The 21,963-nt window shown below is 35.5% G+C and overlaps 1 protein-coding gene and 1 pseudogene across 39 annotated transcripts in view; one reads left to right on the top strand and one right to left on the bottom strand.

The window, feature by feature from the left end:
• The window catches only part of SLMAP (sarcolemma associated protein), a 146,362-nt gene that overhangs the window by 29,364 nt on the left and 95,035 nt on the right, over nt 1–21,963 (top strand). The window lies entirely within an intron of this gene.
• LOC102151208 lies at nt 4,805–20,708 on the bottom strand (annotated as a pseudogene).

Genomic DNA, 21,963 nt, shown 5'->3' with positions numbered 1-21,963 from the left:
TTAATTTTCTAAGTTATGGCTATTTAAAAGTTCATTGCATTATTTTCAGAAAACTATCAAATAAACTCTTGTATCAGCAGAAAACTCCAAACATAGCATTTGGTCAGATTAAGTACTCAAAAATTGTAATTTTAATTAAACCAATTTATGTTCTTTACTAAACTTTGGAGTTGAAACTCTTTAAAGACATTTCATCTCAAATTTTGCTTGATATTTTAGATTGTAAATAAAGTACTTAATTGAGGTAAATCCAAAATAATATTCAAATGTGAGACGTGTAATAGGACTTTTTAGTGGGATATCTTTTTTGATGTTTTCAGAGAGAATTGCTTGAACTTAAACTACAGCTTTAATTGCATATCTGTTGCCTGCAGGTGTCTTGTTTAAAAAGAAAAGTGAAGTAAACTAATGACATTTGTCATTTTAACAATGGAGTACTTTGATTTAAGAAACAAAGTTTTGTCATAATTGTGTTAATTAAATATTTAAATGCAAACTTGCTAGTGATATTTTTATATGAAATACCTTTTGTGGGTATTGATTTTAGTATTTATGTGGCAAGCCTAGAAACTTTCTATAAAGCACTAATGCTTTACAATAGGTTGTGGCTTATTTTATTCTCCATATAAGCTTATAAGTAAATTAGCTGAATTGGTCATTGTTAGAAATTGTCCTCATCTCTGTTATGACATTATTATTTTTCTTCTTGTCTATTTTGAATTAATTCCTTTAAGGTGGGGAACTTTGTCTTTCTTCTGTACTCATTGTTCTAGGTTTAGTTAGTACTGAATAGGTTTTAGCAGTTAAGTTATATTTTCTTCTTAGGTCTTGTAAGTACTGATTTTGTCTATTGTATTTTACTTAAATCATATCTTTTGTCTTTAGGGGATTTTATTTTCTGTATCATGTGTTCCTTTTACTTGACTGGTGAATTCAGAGTGTTTATTGTTATTTTTACCATTTAAATAATGGTAAAAATTAATTAATTCCTTAGAAGTATATAGAGCCATTTGTATATTTCATCATACTGATGAGGTAAAAATTAAAGGAAATTTATGACTGTGTTTAAACATTTAACAACAACAACAAAAACATTTAACAACATAAGGAAGTTATATAGGCTTCTTACCTGCCTCCAGTCAGTGTGGTATTTAAAGAGAAATTCTTTCCTTCCTGAAACTCTAGTTTTACATTGCATGTATTTCCGGCTTTTCATCCATTACAATTCCATTTCTAGATGTATAGAATTCCCTAACCTAGGTGTAAATTCCTAAAACATATGCAAAGTATTCTACAAATTTCAAAGTCCTGTTGATTCATTCAGCCACCATTATTGAGCACTTCCTTTGTGCTAAGTGCTATTCTAAACAAAACAAAGTCCCTGCCTCCATGAAATGGACATTCTAGCATGCAGGTACCATCATCCATCTTTCACTGTCAAGTTAGCCTATTTAGGATAAATGGGAGTGCTTCTAATTTATCGACAGGGAATGCAACATAGTTCAGTTCATCCTGTCCTATAAATCTGTGTGTAAAAGCAATGCGATTGTATGGCCCCAAAGTATTCTGATTAAATTTGAGTTTTGCCATCAATACTAGTGTTCTGCATTTGGTGAAATCTGTACATATCTCCTTTAATTTTATAAATATGTGTCATATATGTATCTTCTTGACCTCCTCTTTACTAACAGGTGAACCTTAAATTATTTTTTAAAGTCATCAGGGAACTGCTTAGATGGATGAGTCATTGAGTGATTTTGTTTTGGTGGGTTTTTTTTTCTTTTCTTTCTACTCTGAAACTCACTTTTTCGTCTTCAATATGATTTTTTAAAAAGATTTATTTATAATGAGCAGGAGAGGCAGAGGGAGAGGGAGAGAAAATCTCAGGTGACTCAATGCTAAGTGTGGAGCTCTACTTGGGGCTTAATTTCAGGACCCTGAGATCATGACCTGAGTCAAAAGCAAGAGTCAGACATCTCCTTCAATATGATTAATAGAACTTGTAAAGCTTTTGTTTGTATGATGTTGTACTTTTCTGGTTCTTAACTTTTTGATAGTTTTGATATTTCTGTCTTTATTTCCATAGTTTTGATATTTTTGTCTTTATTTCCATTGTCTGTAGTTCCCAGAAAGTCTTTGTTTTTATCCTTTCAATTCCCTCACTAATTCTCTCAAAATTCACATACTTACAGTCTTTTTTTTTTTTTTTTGAGATTTTATTTATTTATTCATGAGAGAGACACAGAGAGAGGCAGAGACATAGGCAGAGGGAGAAGCAGGATCCCTGGAGGGATACTGATGTGGGACTCGATCCCAGGATCCTGGGATCATGTCCTGAGCCCAAAGATAGATGCTCAACCACTGAGCCGCCCACGTGCCCCCACATACTTACAGTCTTAAATGATTACTTCTGAGAACTTTATTTCAAAATTTATATATTTAGCATGAATTTTATAATCACATTTTTAGTTCATTTTTAATTATTTAAAGTGTACACTAGTGATTTTTTAGTGTACTCACAAAATTGTACAGCTATAACCACTATTTATTTCCAGAACATTTTTATTGCCCTTCAAAGAAACTCTGTACCCATTTAGTAATCAGTCTTCATTTCTTCCTCTCCTAGCCTCTGGCGATCATTAATCTACTTTCTGCCTCTGTAGATTTGCCTATCTGGTACATACTTCATATAAATGGAATCATGTAACATGAACTTTCATACCTGGCTTCTTTCATTCAGCGTAGTGTTTTCAAGGTTTGTCCGTGTTGTGGCACGTATCCATACTTTATATGTTTTGTTGCCAAATAATATTCTTTGTAGGGATATACCACATTTCATTTATCACATTTACCACATACCCAGTTGATGGCCATTTGGGTTGTTTCTGCTTTTTGGTGATTATGAGTAATACTGCTGTGAATATATACATGTACAAGTGTGTGGACATATGTTTTTAATTCTCCTGGTTATATACCTAGGAATAGAATTGCTGGTCATATTGTAACTCCATATTTAACGTATTAAGAAACCACCAAACTGTTTTCCAAAGTGGCTTTACTGTTTTGCATTTCCACCAGCAGTATGTGAAGGTTCAATTTCTCTATTTCTTAGTCAACACTTATTACTGCCTTTTTTTTTTTTTAAGATTTTTAAAAAATTTATTCTTTTGAGATAGAGAGAGAGAGGAGAAGCAGACTCCCTGCTGAGCAGGGAGCCTGATATAAGGCTTGATCCCAGTACCCTGGGATCATGACCTGAGCCAAAGACATGCCTAACCAACAGCCACCCAGGTGCTCCTGTTACGGTCTTTTTTATTATAGCCATCTAGAATGAAACGATAGGACACTGTGATTTTGATTTGCATTTCCCTAATTAATAATATTGTGAGCATCTTTTCATGTTCGTACTGGCTATTCGTATATTTTTTTTGGAGAAATGTTCATATCCTTTTCCCATTTAAAAAATTATGTTTTGGGATCCCTGGGTGGCGCAGCGGTTTGGCGCCTGCCTTTGGCCCAGGGCGCGATCCCGGAGACCCGGGATCGAGTCCCACATCGGGCTCTCGGTGCGTGGAGCCTGCTTCTCCCTCTGCCTGTGTCTCTGCCTCTCTCTCTCTCTGTGACTATCATAAAAAAAAAAAAAAAAAAAAATTAAAAAAAATTAAAAAATTATGTTTTTATTGCTGAGTTGTATATTCTGGATATAATTCCCTTATCAGTTGAATGATTTGTAAATATTTTTTCGATTCTATAGATTGTTTTGATGGTGCCTTTTTTTGTTATTACAGTAAAATATACATAAAATTTAGTATTTTTTTAGCATTTTAAGTGTACAGTTTAATGATATTAAATACATTCACAATGTTATGCAATCATCACCTTTATTCATTTCCAGAACTTTTCCATCATCCCAGACAGAAACTCTGTGCCTATTAAAAAATAACTCCCCTTCTTCATCCCCCCTAGTCCCCTGATAACTGTTATTTCTACTTTGTGACTTTATGAATTTGCCTATTCTAGGTGCCTCATGTAAGCGGAATAATATAATATTTGTCCTCAAGGTGTCTTTTATGGTACAAAAGTTTTTAATTTTGATGAAGTTCAACTTACCTATTTTTTATTTTTGAAGTAATTTTTAATGATCTTAAAAATTCTTCGTTTATGTTGTAACTTGTGCTTTTGATGTCATATTTGAAATATGATTGCCTAATCCAAGGTCATGAAGATTTATTTTAATCATTTTTGAGTACTCTCTTACTTGACTCTTTCATCCACATAACTATCAAAGGTTTTATGAGAAGGGTTTATTAAATATTCTCTTCTAAAATTTTTAGATTGGGGCACCTGGGTGGTTCAGTTTGTTAAGTGTTCAACTCTTGATCTCAGCTCAGGTCTTGATCTGAGTCATGGGTTCAAGCCCTGTGTTGGGCTCCATGCTGGGCATGGACCCTACTTTAAATTAAATTAAATTAAATTAAATTAAATTAAATTAAATTAAATTAAATTAAAACATAAATAAAATAAATAAATAAAATAAAATATTTAGATAAGGATAGTGGGTTTTAGATTTTAGCATCCCCTGGGATGCTTTCTGAAACTACAGGTTCCTCAGAGGATTTTTGTATATTTGTAGTAGGTTTCTAGGAGACTTGATCATATTGAAAAAGTATGGAAATAAAATAGGCTAGGATAATGATTAAGAGCACGGATCCTGGAGCCTGACTACTTATGAATCCTGGCTGTCACTTTCTAGCTGTATGATTTTGGGCAGGTTACTTGTTCTCTGTGGGCATTCATTCCCTCTCTAATTGGGTCCATTGCTCTCTCTGTTACAAGGATCAAACAAGTAAATATCTTCGAAGGGCTTAAACAATTTGGCAATAGTGTTAACCACATACATGTTAGATGTTGTCATACTCCTTAACTTTAGTAATGTCACTTCTAGAGATTTAATCTAAGAATATTATCAGAGATTTTGCATAAAGATGTAAGTATAACAGTTTCATCACAGGATTAATTGTAAAAATTTACCATGTTTGGTTTAAATTAATGAAATTTATGAAATGTCATTTGCTATTTAGTCATATTTTCAAAAAATATTTAATGCCATGAAAAATGATGATGTAAGTGAAAAAGGCAAATACATATACAACTGTATATAAAGTTATGTCTCTAAACTTCTTTGAAAATATGGGGCAGAGAAGCAGTATTGGTCTTACAATGCATATAAAGAAGTATGTTAAAGTGTTGATAGTGGTTATTCTTGGAAGCTAGGAGTAGTGAATTAAATTTTCTTCTGTACTTTATTGTACTCTCCTGCCTTCAACAATAAGTACTTTATATTAGAAAAAAAAAACAAATTAATTAAAAAAAAAACAAATATGGCAAAAATTGATCTTGGGATTGTGAGTTTGAGCCCCACTTTGGGTAGGCAGATTACTTGAAAAAAAAAGTTTTGAGCCTTTAGTGAATTTTCTCTCTTCGTTGGGGGACAGTTTCCTCATCTTCAAAATGAGGAGTTAGGCTAAAATTAAAAAGCCAGTGTGCATAGTGGTTAAGAGTTGGGAGGTGAGAGAGGAGAGTTAGGGACTACAGTTGAAGAGATCATGGTATGGATTCATGTTCTGGTTCTTCTTCCTATTCACTTGATGACTTCTGGCAAGTAATTTAACCTCTTTGTGCCTGAGGTTTCTTGTTTATAAAGTAAGGATAATAATAATACCTCCTGGGGGGTTGTGAGAATTAAATGAGTTGATAATGCATGTAAAGGACTTTAAAAGAGAGTCTGGGGACACCTGGGTGGCTCAGCGGTTAAGCGTCTGCCTTCGGCTCAGGGCCTGATCCTGGGGTTAAGGGATCGAGTCCCGCATCAGGCTCTCTGCCCCCCTCCCCCCATGTCTCTCATGAATGGATAGGTAAAATCTTAAAAAAAAAAAAAAAAAAGAGAGAGAGAGAGAGAGAGAGAGAGAGAGGAGTCTGGCACATAGTAAGGACTCAATAAATGCTAACGATTTTTACTGGTATATAGGATTCTTTCTAATGCAGTCATTATTTCTAATGATATTTTAGTCAAGTGAGTGCTTCTTAAATTTGCCTATCATTTGATAACTTTTTTTTATTTAGATATTTTTGATATTGTGGAGGCTTTTGATTTGTGAAATTGAATATTTTGAAGTCCCTGTTCCCTTACCTCAGCTTTACTTAAATGTCCTGTGTCAGTACAAGCATCTTCTTTGGGCCCCTAAGTTAATCTCATTGTTGAGGGTATTTTATAGATCTTTTTAGCAGTAAAAATCTCATTTGATTTTATAGTTTTTTTTCTGACTTTTTGTTCTGAAGCTAATGTATGCAACTTAATATATTTGTAACTAAGTTGTATAGGTTGTTATGTTGTACCTGTTTTTCTTCAACTGATGTTTCAATTTTAAACTTAGGAAATGGCTTAAAGCCCAAGGGAATGTTATAACCCAATTGACTAGTCCGTTCTAGGAAAAGTTAATGTTATAACACAAAAGCAGCTGGAAGTTGTTAGACCATGACCTATATATCATGTGACTTGATTGATGCATAGATGTTATTTAATCCCTGAAAAAGGATGTATCCAAATGCTTTAAGAGATAAATCCAAGTATGTGAAAATAATTTTCAGAGTCAGCAGCCATGTTAATTCATTTTGGAACTCCGAACACAGAAATAGATCACTTTCATAATATTATATCATCTTCCTTCACTGACTATATGAGATACTTAATTAAGTCTTCAGTTGAATAGTGACTCAGCTATTCCATTGCTTTGGAAATTTTTGTCTGTGAGCAAGTCACTGTATGGTATCTCAGTTTCTAATGGCAGTCATAATGATGATGATTACATTTTTCCCTACTGGGGATAAGAATGAAAGTTGTATTTTAATACATTTATTCTTAGATCTTTAAAAGCTCTCCCCTTCTCTGCAGGATTCTAGCTGTATAGTAGGCAGCCCACTACAGGGGTCATTATTTCTGTGTCAGAGAACAAATTAGTTGAGTAACATTGCCAGGAAGCAAAAGGCAAGAGTTTGACTTCCACAATTAAGGGATACAATTTGTTACCTAAAACAGATATTAGAGGATATTTACCTCTAATTATAATAACTGTTGTTTATAAAACATACCTAGATAATTCCCATAGCAGAGGAAAAGTGCTGTGTCTTCTGCTTTGATAGACAAAATCAGTTCAAGACAGCTTTGTGACTCATTGACGAAGGGAGGAGAGTTCTTTTTGCCTTAGGGATTAGATTTTATTTTAGGTTGAGTTGTTTGTCTCAGTACAGATATGAGAGAGTTCCTCCCCTACATGTCAAGTATCTTATTCTGTCTTCCCTGAGATTTAACTCAATGCCTGTAAATTACCCAGGTGTGTACTTTTGCAGCTTTTGCTACTTGGGTCATGTTAATTACATAGTGTTTATATTTCTCCTTCTATATTTATCTTCTTGAATGTAAGAATTTGTGAACTTTTCCTTTAGACATTTGAGCTATGTTTTTGTGTTTGTTGGTTTGTTTCAGTTAAAAATCCATTTTTTAATATAGAAGAGACTGATAATGTGTTTTCTTCTATGGAGGGAAATTGGGAAACTGTAGGACATAGGAAAGAAGTTGTACTTCCACTGCACCACTGGACCTTCGAAACCCACTTACATTTTCCCCCAAAATTTTAAACTTAATTTTATGGCATGGGATAAACATTCACAAAAGTTTTGTTTTATGGGTTTTATTCCTTTTAAAGTTGAGATGACAAAATTTTAAAAGTTGACCATGAATGTTCCATTGAAGGCATAATAATAAATTTACAGTCTTCCTTTAAATGATCCACTTAAACTTGATTCACTGATTTACCATAAACTTTATAAGGTGTATTGTTGGGGCGCCTGGGTGGCTCAGTTGGTTAAGCATCTGACTTTTGGTTTTGGCACAGGTCATGATCTCTTTTTTTTTTTTTTTTTTAAAGATTTTATTTATTTATTCCTGAGAGACAGAGAGAGAGAGAGAGGCAGAGACATAGACAGAGGAGAAGCAGGCTCCATGCAGGAAGCCTGACGTGGGACTCGATCCCGGGACTCCAGGATCACACCCTGGGCCGAAGGCAGGCATCAAACCGCTGAGCCACCCAGGGATCCCCAGGTCATGATCTCAAGGTTGTGAGATCCAGCCCTGAGCCCGGTTCCACACTCTGTGTAGAGTCTGTTTGAGATTTTCTCTTTCCCTCTCTCTTTGCCCCTTCTGCCACTTGTGTGCACACACGCATGCTCACTCTCTCTCTCTCTCAAATAAATAAATACACCTTTAAAAGGTGAATTGTTTCTGTAGATATGATGGCTTAATTCTTCCAATATTGGTTCAAAATCAGTGCTACAAACTGGACTGTATTCTTAATTTCTTTGCTAATAACCTCAGTTTTATTTAATTCCTCAACACTGAGAGTATTGGTGTCTACTATTTTATCTTTGAGAAGTGCTCTCTTCTTGAATTTCTTCTTGTGTATGATAACTAACTCCAGGATCACTCAGACTATGTCCTTGATATTGGTGAGTCTGCAGCTCCATCAGCATGGCCCTCTTTACAGATCTATAATAGGCAGCTGCAATCTTTGTTGCTTCCTGGACACATAGAACATACATTCCATCTGCTCTTAGCCCAGGAATAAAATTGTCTCTCTTGTAGTAATCAGTGCTGGCTGCTGCTCTCTCAGCAGATGCTCCCATTTCATAGCAGTTATTCTCACAGATGAAAATAAATGGTGATTTCCACAAAACTGCCATATTGTAATTTTCAAATATAAAGTTGGGCAGAACTCCTCTTTTCCGTTGTATTTATAGGCCAAACCAATACCAGCACCCAGGGGAACTAGAGCTCTGACAATGCCATTGCCCCAGTACAGTTTTTGGTGTACATATGCATTGATCCTTCCTTTTCTTTAGTATAACCTTCTCTTTGTCTTGTAAACTCTGCAAATTTCTGGGACAGAAGGTCCACAAGTAAAGCTAAAGCAGTGAGCCCAGTAGGCCTAGATGAGATAGATGATCCATATTTATCCAATCTCAAGTTCCCCACTACCTTCCTGACATTTCACAAGTGACAAAAAAACAGGAATAATGTTGTTAATGCTCTTGGCAAACAGTGTGTATTATTTTGTACTATTTGAGTCCCTCTTCCCTGCTGAGCACTGTTGTGATACGAGGGCCCTCTTATAACTTATGAAGGTCATATTTCTTGATTTCAAATGTAGCATCATTTATAAAGTTACAGGATATGCCAATAGCAAGCACTCTGCTAGCTGTGACAGGCAGGAAATGGTGAGTATTGTCCCCTTAGAGTGCATCTTAGAGCATCTTCTTGAGTTCAGGCCATGATGGTAGCTGCAGTGGTGGTGATGATGTCCTTCTCTACACTGGGCCATAGGCCCACAAATATTTTTTTAAGGGTGTATAATATTCATGAATGGGTTGTAATTTTTTAAATCATTCTTCTGTTGAATAGTTACATAGTTTCTGTTTTTTTGAAACAAGCAGTCCATTCTTTCTAGAAAAATATACGTAGCAAATAAATATTCATTCTTGCCTAGTGATCACAGAAATAAAGGTTTTATATATTGGTTATAGTAGGTTAGCAAAATTCATAGTGCTAGGAAGATTGTGGTAGTGATATTGATTTCTTTATATGTTGACCTAGTTCATGTGCAAAGCAATGTGGCCTGTCCAGATCTTTGGAATAGTAAGATTCTGAGGTAACTTTTATTTTAGCTTCCTTGAATATAATTAAAAGTTTTTAATAGTAAATTACTAAGGGAGGGAATGAATCAAAAGATAAGAAAACAGCTGCAAATTTTCCCCATGTGCTGAAGTAGAGTCTGGTTGTGCTTTCCACTCTGTGTTTGTGACTCATCCAAACTCCTGAGACACTAACCCAATGCAGCTTTTTTTCTTTCTGGCCCAGAGAGCGCATGTTTGCTCTGCTATAGTGTGAATCCTGCTTTTACAGCTTTGGGTAAATCCTGGATCCAGGTGTTCTTTAATCCAGTGATTCACACCTTGGGAGTCTACCCCGTTCCAAGAAAAAATGCTATTAACTTTCCCATTTGGAGTAAATCTGTCTCATTCTTTCTACATTTTGCTGATTTTGCTTTAGGCACTCATATGAAAATATGCTTCCTGTTGATTTTTTTTTTTTAAGTTCCTTGTGGAGTTCTTCTGTATGGATGGAACCAAACACTTGTGTCACTACCAGTTAGTACATTGCAGTACAGTTATCCAACAATAAGTGCTTTTTTAGTCTGATGAATTGTCTGCCTAAAAGTGATAAAATCAAGAAATGGAAATTGATCCTTGTTCTATTTATTTTCCTCCTGTGTCTTTTATCTTTTATCTTCCAACATCAAAAATTCTATTTCTGATAAGTTTTTATTGCACTGATAATATATTTCCCTAATTACTAACATTATAGGTTTCTACATCATCTGTACTTATAAATACTTTTCCTTGATGTATAAGGCTGTAAGATTTTTATATTGTTAGTTGAGCTTATGTGAAGTCATAGGTAATATGTAATAATCAAGAAGTTAGGAATGATAAAAAGCAAAATTCTTATTTTATTATGCTTGTCAGTGATTTTGGTTTATTAAGAAATATATTGCCAGTTTTCTGTATATAGAGCAACAAATATTTTTCTACTAAAACTGGAAATGATCTCTTCCTGTAAGGTAGTGATATAACTGTGTTTAGTCTCTTTAGGTGTTTCCACTCAAATTGGCTTGACTACTTAAGGATCTCAGGAAGAGAGGGCCCTTTAGATTCTATAATTTTTGAAAAATTAATGGAACAGAATCGGAAAGTTCAGATTGTTACTTTATTTGACTTTTCTTGATCTCTGATTTCTGCCAGCTTATTCGGGTCACTTACAGCATCTCTTTTTACGCTGGGAGATGTATTAATTAGCACTTGGCTATTTTTCTGGCCTGTTGAATGTTTCTTTCCCTGATTTTTCTTATGCTTTTCCGACCTGATATTCCTTCAAGCATTTTCTTCACTAATTTATCCTTAAATGCTAGTATTCCTAAAAGTTCAGTCATTGTTTTCTGTGTAATTATTACTTTTGGATCATCTCACAATAATTTTAATAACCATTCAAATGCTGATGTCTTTCATATGTCTTGAGCCCAAAGGTCCAAGTTTTCTATCCTCTGCCTGCTTACATTTACTCACTTGGATGTTGAATAGAGATTCCAAAAGCAATATTCCCCAAACTGAAATGAATCATTCGCACCCCCCACCAGTATTTCGAAATATAGATAATGGCATTAAAAAAAAAAAAAAAAAAAAGATAATGGCATTATCATCTGCCCAGTAACCCATTGCCTTCAACACTGAGTGCATAGATCCATCACTAAACCCCTTTCACTACTAATACTGCCCTAGTTTAGAACCTTGTTATTTATTTTTTAGTAGCCTCATAACTAGTCTCCCTCCCTTCAGTCTAGTACCCCTCAAGCCATTCCCTCCCCATGTGCAGTGTCAGTTTGATCTCAGTACTTTTTTGCCTTAACCCTGTAGTGGCAAGTCCCTGTACAATAAAGATTGTCCTGCTAGATGTCTTAAAAGGCTTGGCGACTGCTTACCTCTCAAGCTGCAGTTCTGTACTTCACATGCCAGACCCCTCCTCAGTTTCCCCTTACCCCCACCTCATATTATTTCTTACCTCTCTTTGCTCATTCTGTTTCAGTCCCCTCTCTACTCATCTTGACTCACTCCTACTGAGCCTTCATGACTCAGCATGGACAGCTCCTTTAGGAAACCACTTCTGAATCCTCAGAGTGCCCTTCTAAGTGCCCTTCCTTTCTACTGGGTTATTTTTGTAGTATATGAAATTGTGATTTTTCTCGTATTTAAAGAAAAAATTATCTTGGTCTTCACTTTCCCTTCTAGCTACTGTTCATTTTTTTTTAATAAAAATTTTTCTTGAGGTATAATTGATATACAACATACTAGTTTCAGGTATACAATAAAATGAGTCAGTATTTGTATATATTGGGAAATGATCACCACAATAAATCTAGTTAACATCCACTATACAGAGTTACAGAATTTTTTTCATGTGATGAGAAGTTTTAACTTTTAAGATCTACTCTTATAGCAACTTTAACAAGTGCAATTCAGTATTATTAACCAGTCACGGGAGCTATATATTTATTACATCCCTGTGGCAATTTATTTACTTTATAACCAACATTTTGTATCTTTTGCCATGCTTTACCCATTTCTCCTAACCCCCAACCCCTACTTCTAGCACCACCAGTCTGTTCTCTGTAGCTATGAACTTTTTTGTTTGTTTTTAGATCCCACATGTATGTGAGATCATATGGTATTGGCTTTCTCTCATTTATTTCACTCAGCGTAATGCCCTCAAGGGCAATCTATGTTGTTATCAATGGCAAGATTTCATTCTTCTAACAGCTGAATAAGGGTGTGTGTGTGTGTGTGTGTGTGTGTGTGTGTGTATAAACATAGGCCTATATATAATCACATTTCCTTCATCCCTTCATCCATCAATGGACACTTAGGTTGTCTCCATATCTTGGCTATTATAAATAATGCTGCAATGAATATGGGAGTACATATATCTTTTTGAGTTAGTGTTTTTGTTTTCCTCAGGTAAGTACTCAAAAGTGGAATTCTTAGATCATGTGGTCTATTTTTAGTTTTTTTGAGGAACCTCCATACCATTTTCCATAGTGGCTGCACCAGTTTACATTCCCACCAACAGTGTACGGGGATCTGTTTTCTTTACATCTCTACATCCTTGCCAATTCTTTATTTCTTGTCTTTTTGATAATAGCCATTCCAACAGGTGTGAGGTGATACCTCACTGTGGTTTTGATTTATATTTCCCTGATGATTAGTGATGTTGAGCATCTTCTCATGTACCTGTTAGACATCTGTATGTCATCTTTGGGAAAATGTCTATTGATACCCATTTTTAGTTTGTTTCTTTTTCTTTTCTTGTGTTGGATCAGTTTTTTATATATTTTGGATATTTACCCCTTATTAGATAAATGATTTGCAAATATTTTCTCTCATTCAGTAGGTTGCCTTTTTCATTGATGGTTTTCTTGGCTATGACTGCTCATTTCTTTGCTTCCATATAGAGCAAAACTCTTTTTTTTTTTAAGTTTTCATTCATTTGAGAGAGAAAGAATAAAGAGAGCACATGAGCAGAGGGGAGAGGCAAGGGCAGAGGGAGAGGGAGAAGACTCCCCACCAATGAGGGAGCCTGATGTGGGGCTTAATCTCAGGACCCAGAGATTATGATCTGAACTGAAGGCAACCAGCTGAAGGTTAACCATTTGAGACACCCAGGTGCCCCTAGAGCAAAACTTCTTAAAAGATTTGTCTATATGTATGGTTTTTTATTCCTCTTATTCATTTTCTCTTGAATCATTCTGGTCTGTTGTTTTTGTTTTTGTTTTTTGTTTTTTAAGAGTGGGAAAGAGAAGCAGAGAGAGGTGGTGGGAGGGGCTCGAGAGAAGGGGAGAAAGAATCTTCAGGCTCCACACCCAGCACAGAGCCCAGTGTGGGGCTCGATCTCACAACCTTGAGATCATGACCTAAGCCAAAATCAAGAGTCAAATGCCTAACCTACTGAGCCACCAAGGTGCCCCTTTCTGGTCAAGCTTTCATTCACTTTCATTCAAGAACTATTCATATAGTTCTTGTCAAGGTCATCAGTGGCTTTCAGGTTGCTTTTCCAGTGGTCAGTTTTTGTTTATTATCTTACTTGAGTTTTCAGCATTATTTGATGTAGTTAATTTCTCCCACATTCTTGGAAAACATCATTCTCATAGCTTTTGGGACACAGCACTTTCCCTTGGTTCTTCTCATACTTTACTGTCCATCTCTTAAATTTCTTTTGCTTGGTCTTTTTCTCCCTGACTGTAAGTTTTGGACTGCTTAAAAGCTCTATTCTTGGTCTTGTCTGTCTTCTTGCTGTTTTGGTGATTTCATCCTGTCTCTTTAAACTCTTTGAGTTTGCTGATGACAGCCAAATTTTTATCTCAAGCCCAGACTTCTTTCCTGAACTGTAAGCTCATATCCAACTGCTTTTTTACATTTCCACCTGATGTCTAATAGATACCTCAAATTTAGTATGTCCAAAGCCAAACTCCTAGCCCCTTCTTCAATCTCAATTTAAAAAAAAAAACAACAAACAAAAAAACAGGGAAACAAACAGAAGAAACAAAATCTCCCACCTTCAGCCCTTCTAGCTCACATAGAGGCAGCTACTTGCTTCTAAATTGCTTGGGTTAAAAACTTTGGTATTGCTCTTGACCCCTTCCTTTCAGATTGTACACTCAATCTGTCAGGAAATCTTGTACTATACAAATTACATTTCCTGTATGTGCTGTGTTGTGTAAAAGGTTAATTTGCTTTTTCAGTTTTATAACACTTTTATATTAAGGGCAGAAATCCCGAAGACCAAAGTTTTACCAAGTCTCTTAGTTTGAATTACCTCAGATAAAGAATTCTGGTGGTGGGATGCCTGGGTGGCTCAGCAGTTGAGCATTTGCCTTTGGCTCAGGGCATGATTCCGGGGTCCTGGGATCAAGTCCCGAGATCGAGTCCCACATTGGGCTCCCTGCATGGAGCCTGCCTCTCCCTCTGCCTATGTCTCTGCCTCTCTCTCTCTCTCTCTCTCTCTGTGTCTCTCATGAATAGATAAATAAAAATATGAAAAAAAAGAAAGAATTCTGGTGGGCTGCTGAAACTATTCCATTCAGAATTGAATCCTGTAATCCGAAGGAACAAAAAGGAAATGAGCTGCAAAAAACTCTTCAGTTCAAAAGTCAGTGATTTTACCTCTGAAGTCTGTTTTTCATGTGTGGAAGATGACTAGTTTACTAATCCTTTTGAATTTATTGAACTTCTTTCCTCTTTAATCTCCCTTGATTGTTTACCTCTTTTCTTTCTAGCAGATTCTGTTTTTGTGTGTTTTTCTCTCGTGTAGTTAAGTGTGTATCCCTATTTTTTTTTCTTCCTTTCATCTTCCTTTCACTCTCTTCCACTAAATGACTATAGTGGAATTGAAAATTTACTAGGCTTATTTATTTATTTTAAAAAGATTTTATTTGTTTGTTTGACAGAGAGAAAGAGAACACAAACAGGAGGAGTGGGAGAGGAAGAAGCAAGAGCAGGGGAGACTGATTCCCTGCTCAGCGGGGAACCTGATGCTATGCTTCATCCCAGGACTCTGGGATCATGTCCTGAGCAGACACTTAACCCACTGAGCCACCAGGCACCCCTGCTAGGCTTATTTAATAAAATTTTATATCTTTCTTAATGTTAAAATATATTTAGGATTTCTTTTTGTGGATATAAGGACTATGAACATTTTATATGTATTCTTTTAGATCTTTGTTTTCTAATGGTGCATTAGCATTTGAATCTACCTATATAGTATATATCATTCTTATTGTAAACATATGTATCATTTTTGTAAAAAGGGATCACTGTATATGATATATTTTAAGTACCAATATCTATCATTATTTTTTGATGATTGTGATATCATGATTGTGATGTCTGATATTTCATCAGATCAGCATAATGTAGTTTGGTTTAGACATTAGCTGTTTCCAGTTTTTAACTTCTCTTCACCTTGCATAGTGAACATGCTTATGCATTTGCCATTGTACGTGTGTGTGAATTTTTCAGTGTTTTTATAGATTAGATTTTTTTTTAAGATTTTATTTATTTATTTGTGAGAGACACACAGAGAGGGGCAGAGACACAGGCAGAGGGAGAAGCAGGCTTCATGCAGGGAGCCCAATGGTGGGACTTGATCCCGGAACTCTGGGGTCACACCCTGAGCTGAAGGCAGACGCCCAACTGCTGAGCCACCCAGGCATCCCATAGGTTAAGTTTCTGAATGTAGAGTTTCTCAAAGAACATAAGCATTAAAAGTCTTCATAGGTATTGCTGAATCATTTTCCAAAGAGATAGTAACAGTTTATATTCTCATGCCCAGTATATGAGACTGCTATTTCTCCACATTCTTGCCAGAGCCAAGTATAACACTAGTTTTAATTTTTGCCACACTGATACTGAGCACTCTGTTAATTGCCCATCTCTCTGGGCTTCTAGGTCTTTGAGAGTTTTGGAGTTAGATGCTTATTTACCCCTTCCCATACATGTGTCTCTTTTTATTTTTTTATTTAATTTTTATTTTTATTTATTTATTTTTTACATTTAATTTTTAAAAGAGATTTTTATTTACTTGAGAGGGAGAAAGCAAGGTCAGGGGTGGGGAAGGGAGGAAACAGGGAGGGGGCAGCTGGAGAGGGAGAATTCTAAGCAGGCTCCCTGGTGAGTGCAGAGTCTGATGTGGGGCTCAATCCCACGGCCCTGAGATCTTGACCAGATCGTGACCTGAGCCAAAATCAAGTCAGATGCTCAACTGACTAAGCCACCCAGATGTCCCCACCTCTTTTATTTTATTTTATTTATTTATTTATTTTTTTCCCCACCTCTTTTAAACAGAAAATTCAAATAGTACAGGAGGGTGTAATGGGAAGATCTCTGTCTCTGCTCTGATAGTTTAAAGGTTGGCCAAGTAGATTTTGAGTTTTGAATTCAGTGAGTTACAGCCTTCTGTTTGCATTATTCTATAACTTGACTGGGTTTCCAGCCCTGTCACTCAGGGCCAGGAATATAGTAGAGCTTGTATTTAGAAATGGAATTATGATATCTGCTAAATATCTTGTGGCTTAATTTATTCATAAGTTGGTTCACAATGTTAATTGAACTCTAGATTGCTAATCTATGTAACATTTTCTAAGTGTATTTATGTATTACCTGAGAGTAGTGATTTCCTTTTGATTTAACTTTCATTAGGGAATTCTCTGATCCACATTGTCATACGTGTTTTGTATTTTTCATAGAATGTTTTTAGTTTGTGCTGTGAAACAAAGGTTTAACTGCTTTCCTTCTGTGTACAGGTTGTGGTTATTTATGGTAATATTCACGTGTAATGGGGCAATGACATTCTATTTTTAACACCTGTATGTGTTAGAGTTCAGCTGTTACTGATCTATTTATATCTCTATCAGCTGTTTACTGTTTAATTAATTGGCAAAGGACTTTATCTTTAAGAACTTTAACCAATAAAGACTTGCATCAGTTCCTTTGAAGGAATTAAAAATGACTACATATTTATGCATTTCTTGTGGATTTAATAGTAATAGCTGCCATTTGTTTATTTGTTATAGCTTAAATATGATTTAATGTGGTATATTAATCTATAATTATCAGAGCTGATCTGGCTGGTTGATAATGTTATATGTATGTGTGTGTCTGTATATATGTTTTTTTGTTTTTTTTTGCTGCCATTTGTTTAGTGTGTACAAATACTGTGCTTAGTGTTTTACATGCTTGGCATAATTTAACCCTTACAGCAAACACTGAGCTAGATACTGATATTATCCTCAATTTATAAAAAGGGGTTTTTTATAATTACCTTTTTATAACTAAAGGATGGCTCACAAAGGTTAAGTAACACTAAGTAATACTCAAGATCATACAGTATGTTAGAAGGTGATAATGGTGGAATTCAAATCTTTATGTTCTGTTTTATGTAACATATTATTCCTTGGATGTAATACAGTTTGGCCTATCCTATGTTAAATCAAAACTTTTTAGCTTCCATTGTAGCATATGAGTTATTTAGTGTATTTGTTCTACATTTAAGAAAATCATTTATGACTTGTGCCTATGGGACCTTTATGACAGGCAGTGAATGTTATAGATTAGAGAAGATAGGATAATAGTGCTATTCCAAATGTGATTTGGACATCAAGGTGAGAGTTAGTTGCTTAACTTAGAATAAAACCTTGAGTCTCTGATTTCTGTGTTTATTTAGTGAGAAATGTTATCTGAGAGAAATCTTATTTTAAGTGTTTAAACTGGGCTTCGGCAAGAAAAGGAGGCTTTTAACATGTGAAGAGTGTGGGTGGATGGAAGCAAGGGCTCTTCGGGTCCAAGAACAGCATAAGCAAACACACAGAGGCTTGGGGCTTGTATGGCAAATTGCTAGTAGTTAAGCAAGGCTAAAATGGATATATATATATTTTTTTCTTACTAAGTGGGCTGCTTGAACTCACTACTCTTAGATCAAAAATTTTGCATGCTCTACCAATTGAGCTAGCCAGGCGCTCCTGGAATGCATGATACCTTTTAGGAAGAGTGGAAGATCAGACTAGATAGGGTGATTGATTGGTGTCATTTTGAAAGTTGTCACAGCTCTTGGATTTGATTTTGAAGACAATAGAGGATCAACAGCTCTTTTAGAAAGGGAAACAAAGTGATCAGGTTGTGTTTTAGGAAATAATTCTAGCATCAGTGTGAAGGATGTGGACCCATCTTGGCAATAGTTATGCGCCTAGATTAGAAAGATGGTAATGAGGGACGCCTGGCTGGCTCAGCAGTTGAGCATCTGTATCTGTCTTTGGCTCAGGGCGTGATCTCATGGTCCCAGGATTGAGTCCCACATCGGGCTCCCTGTGTGGAGCCTGCTTCTCCCTCTGCCTGTGTCTCTGCCTTTCTCTCTCTCTCTCTCTCTCTCTCATGAATAAATAAATAAAATCTTAGAAAAAAAAAAAGATGGTAATGAGAAGGGAAAGGCAGATTGTTCTGAATCACAATTTGTAGGAATTGGTGACATACTAGATGTCTTATGGGGTTATTGGTATTGTTTATTAGCAGTAATAGTATTTGTTATTGCTACTGTTTTGTATTTGCTCTAAGTGGCTTCTCATAGTCACATTTATTCTATTACTGGTAGGCTGATGGTTGAATTCTTGTCCAGAGGTGCTCAGGAATTGATGGGTAAATGATGGAATGAGTTTGGGTTGTAAATATTACACTCATGAAATATTTATTTATTTATTTATTTATTTTTTTTTTATGAAATATTTATTTAAAATACAATTTGGTATTAGGGTACCTGGATGGCAGTCATTTGAGCTTTCGAGTCTTGGTTTTGGCTCAGGTCTTGATCTCACAGTCATGAGATTGAGTCCTGCATTGAGCCCCACATTAAGCCCTGTGTTGGCTTCTGTGCTTAGTTCAGTCTCAGAGATTCTCTCCTCCTCTCTCTGCTCCCCCAGCTTGCTTGCGTTCTCTCTCTCTAAAACAAATAAATGTTTAAAAAATACTATTTGGTATTTGTTCAGCAGGCATTTGTTAATGTCTAGGACTATCACTGAGAAAAAGGGATATCACTCATCCTCATCTTCACAGAATTTGCCATGGTGATGAGGAGTCTAATACGACTTGTTTGCTGTTCTTTCTGTATAATCCTTGCATATGATTTAACTCCTGATCCTATCTGATCATGTGCAGTACTGCTTATATCACAGTGTTCTGAAGTTTATTTTTATCTTTTTAAAAGGTTTTATTTATTCATGAGAGACTCAGAGAGAGAGGCAGAGACACAGGCAGAGGGAGAAGCAGGCTCTCTGTGGGGAGCTCTGTGAAAACTTGATCCCAGGACCCTGGGATCATGACCTGAGCCAAAGGCAGATGCTCAACCACTGAACCACCCGGGTGCCCTGTTCTGAAGTTTAGATGAGGTAATGTATGTAAAGTACCTAAGTATAGTCCCTGGCATAAGCAAATGGTTGTTCTCTTTAGTTACCCATGGACACAAAAGCTAGGAAACACAGTTTATTAGGATTGTTAAGTAGATGGCAATAGATAGCAAATGCATTTTTTGAAAGAAATTTTAAAAGTTTACCTTTCATGATGATTTGGTATAAACCCTAGTTATTGTTTTATTTTCTCTGTTGTGAATATAGATAGGTCACTTGGCTTGTGTGTCAGCCTTGATTTGCTGATGTATAAAATGATCAAAAGCACTCTTACATCACAGGATGGTTGGGAGAAATATTAGAGATACTGGGTTTGAAATTGCCAGACAAACGTAAGTACTTAGCCGAATGGTTGAGGTCAAAGAGTTTAAAATGTATATCTTCCCCAGTTACTAGCTTGGGAGATCCTTTGGCGAGTTACTTAACCTCTTTTAGTCCTAATTTGTATGTTGTATAGCAATTAATGAAGCATATATCTTTATAAGATTGTTGTAAAGATTAAGCGAAAGAATGCATGGGAAGTAGTTTATGCAAGCACATGGTAAGCACTCAAAAACTTGTGGTTATTATATATTATGTGGTATCCTTTTGACACTGTTAAACAGTGAACTCTTTGGCTTTGTAGTTGAAATTTCTCTATAGCTGAATTCTGAATGGTAAGCATGTTACCTTCTGTGGTGTTGAAAGAAATTAACGATCCTTTTCAAAGTAAACTTCACTTTGGCCCTAAAAGTTTCCTAAGTAAACTTCACTTTGGCCCTAAAAGTTTCCTAGGGAAATAATTTTAAGCCTTGTGTTTAAGTCATAAATGGAGGTGGAATTTAAATGTGATACTAAATTTCAGTTCAAAAAAAAAAAAAAAAAGAATAATTCTTAACTGGGGCATTACCTACCCATCCTCAGGAGCATTATGTCGTGAAGGATATTGGGAGTAGACTGAGTTTGAACATCTGAGTCATGTGACAGCAGACAAATAAGCGCCTCTGCATTATACTCAACCCTGTAAGGGGTTTCTTCAGCCTCCATATTGTTTCCCATCTTAGTCAAAATGATTGTTCCATAAGTTGCATTGTTATTATTTTTATTTATTCATTTAATCCTCAGTTAGTGACTTTGTTTCATTTTCTCTTTCAAAGTAGGATTATTATAATTTTTAAAGAACTCAGCTCTGAATGTGTGAATTATCAAAACCTTGAAGAGATAAATCTCCAGAAGAATTAATTATGACTAAAAATGAAGAGACATGATTAAAGACCGTGGTACTCTAAACATTATAATTATAAGCTGGGCATCTGCTCAGTTGAAAGAGCATGTGACTCTTGATCTTGGTGTTGTTTTTTGAACCCCATGTAGGGTGTAGAGATTACTTAAAAATAAAATCCTAAAAAAAATTTATATGCCAGCCTGAGTGGTTGGGCCTAAAGGATGGAAAAGACCATCATGGCTATTTTCATTACCTTATTAAGCATTTAAAAAAGCTATGAATGTTCTTTTTGGGGGTAGATGTGCTATTTTATCTCTTAACATTTCCATTGAATTTGTTTGCCAAATAAAGTGTTTTATGTGTGGGCAGTTTTTTTTTTTTTTTCTAAGTAAGATCTACATTCCTATATTTTGCCAATTTTGCCAGTCTTTAATGGAAACTTTTTTTTTAGTTTCTTACTCTTCCCCACCTCTTAGTACTATATAAGTTAATGTCAACTGTCCTTAGACTGAGCCTATTGTGTGCATTATTAAATAATATAAAGCTACATCCTTTAAACCGAGTGACCTTGTTCAGTGTTTTCCACAAATGTGATCCCAATGATTTATTTTGTGGCAAATGAGGCTGTTATTCTATGACCCTTTTTCTTTCTCTTTCTTTTTGGTGAGCTGGCTCCATAAGAAGAAATTACTGTACAATGAATGTGCCTGGAATGTCACTTGGAGATGAAAAAAAAAATCATGTCAAATTCATAACATTTATAAGACCTTTGGGTGGACAAGCTATTCTTGTTTCACATGTGAGATTTCATTTTGGTGGAGAACATTTTACCACTTTTCTGTGTATTTTCCTATAGCATATGATAAAACTATATTTCCACCTTTGGTGGCACAACTTAAAAATTTCAGCCTCTGAAACATGTGGTTCTTAGCTAGTCAGGAAGCCAAGAAGGTTATACAAATAAGAATATATATAAAATACATAAACAAATTCATATATAATATGCATGATGTATTCTAAGAAATAACTAAATCGTTGGTGGCAAAAAATATGTAAGTCATGGATCTCCCTATTTCTAGTTACTCCCAC

Source organism: Canis lupus, chromosome 20 (assembly GCF_011100685.1).
Source record: "Canis lupus familiaris isolate Mischka breed German Shepherd chromosome 20, alternate assembly UU_Cfam_GSD_1.0, whole genome shotgun sequence".
NCBI lineage: Eukaryota > Metazoa > Chordata > Mammalia > Carnivora > Canidae > Canis > Canis lupus.
The sequence above is the reverse complement of the archived record's forward strand: the minus strand, read 5'-3'. Positions and strand labels throughout refer to the sequence as shown.